Consider the following 2,135-nt stretch of genomic DNA (forward strand, 5'->3'; position numbering starts at 1 on the left):
CATCGTCAGCCTGCGGGTTGTTGAAGCATCAGCCAGCATGCAGCCATCACGAGCGAACCTCACGAGAGCTCGCCGAGATGTTGAGGAGCCTACAAACCAAGTTGGTCTGGCTGGACGCGTCCTGCACCTTATTTCTCAGCTCATCAACACAAAGAATGTCATCGTGCTCGTCGTGCACAACATAGAGACGTGAAAAATTGCAGGGAATCTTCATTCTGCTCATCAGAAACCAGCCTCAATGAAATCCTGAACCTAATTAGCATCTGATACCTTTTCATGCTTTTCGCCATCGTCTGCCATGGTCGGCCATCATCTACTATCTCCTCCTCCCCTCTCACTTCAACTCTCTCCATCTGTTCTCGTCTACTTCTCTCCCATGCTCGGCTCCCTCCTGACTCGTTTGACCCTCTCCTAGCCTTCCTTCCATGTCGCTGTCATTTCCACACATGCGACTCAACCCCACCCTAGTCCATCCCCCATTTCACCCTGTCCCTCTTCCTCCATCAAATTTAACCCTACCCTACATATACATATAACTATTTTGTGTAAAACTAACCGGTGTCAATAAGAAATTTCATGTACCCTACCATGGGATTATATTGTTTGTCACCCACCCACCCCAGCAGCCAGGAGCTCTCTGCTATAAGCCTCATCACGTCCCGGCCCGCCGCGCCGCCGCCGGGCCGGACCGAGCCTGAGTCCGGGCCGGGATGATGCCGGGCGGCCGGGGTCCGGGCGTCGGCGAGTCCGACCGGACGGTCGGAACTCGCACGGCGGCCCGCCGCCGGGCGGGCGCCGTCCCGGATCCGCCGCCCGGCGACCCCGGGCCCACGGTACTACGTTCAAGTAGTAGTACCGTACGCGCCGTAGTACGATCATCGGATGGTGACCGTGCCACGGTGTGACCGTAGTACCGCCGCGTAGTAGTCACGGTTCCGAACCGTGAACTTCGCGGAAGTTCGACCGTATCACCCGGTGACCGGGACTCGGCCCCCGTGCCACCCGCGGGCCGTCGGACCGTAGTACGGCCGGGCCCGGTACTACCTGGCCCGGGTCACGGGGTGTTGAAGCACCTCGGATAGGAGCAAGCTTCACCTCAGACAATGCCAAGCAATCGACGTGGCTCAAGTGCACAGATGCTTAGCCTCGGAATGCACCCCTGGAGAGGACAGCAACAGCTACAATAAGGACGACGTAGGAGAATCATGAAGAAGACCGTCCGACCGTCAAGAACCTAGGACTCGCCGTGGATGGCAGCAGGAGAGAGTCAGCTTATATCAGTCCACGACGGGACAGCAGATGACACGATGGCAGGATATGGCTACGCTCAAGGGAAGATTGGAAGTATCACCCCTGAAGTCATAGACATGGGAGAACAAGGCCCTGAGGGGTCTGATCAAAGAAGATCGGACAGTACTATCATGATCATCTTAGCGGAGGACTTACAATTCGGAATGCACGCGGCACGAGACTACCTCCAAGCATGACTCTAGCGGAGACACAGGTCCGGGCCGTTCAACGGGCGTTCAACTTGGTTTGACGCTAACCGTATGTTGAACCCGGTGCCAGTGGACATTGAAGGGGAGAGTACGGACTTACCTCTACTCAAAGTTACTAGTTAAGTTAAAGAGTCGAGGAGGCTTGGTCCTGACAGTGACCGTCGTCACCCGCAGTGTCGCACAGGGCCCGCCAATCTTACCTCGGTCAGTGTGTGCCGGTTTGTGCCCGGCGTTGAATTTGCGGCCATAAAGTTTCAATCTCTTATCATACCGTACGGCAGTGAACTTTCAGGGCCGCCGGCACTGCCCGGCCACTGCCGGTACTGCGGAGGCTTTGCTCGGAACTCGAGATAGCAGGGGCGGAGCAGGACCTGGCCCAGGCGAGGCTTGATGCAGCCAGGGCCAGGGGGAACCCGGTCGAGATAGCAGGGGCGGAGCAGGACCTGGCCCAGGCAAAAGCCGCGACAGTAGAAGGAATGGCCCAGGCGAGGCTTGATGCAGCCAGGGCCAGGGGGAACCCGGTCGAGATAGCAGGGGCGGAGCAGGACCTGGCCCAGGCGAGGCTTGATGCAGCCAGGGCCAAGGGGGAACGCGGTCGAGATAGCAGGGGGCGGAGCAGGGCCCTGGCCCAGGCGA

The sequence above is a fragment of the Guillardia theta genome (genome assembly GCF_000315625.1).
Source record: "Guillardia theta CCMP2712 unplaced genomic scaffold GUITHscaffold_111, whole genome shotgun sequence".
Lineage (NCBI taxonomy): Eukaryota > Cryptophyceae > Pyrenomonadales > Geminigeraceae > Guillardia > Guillardia theta.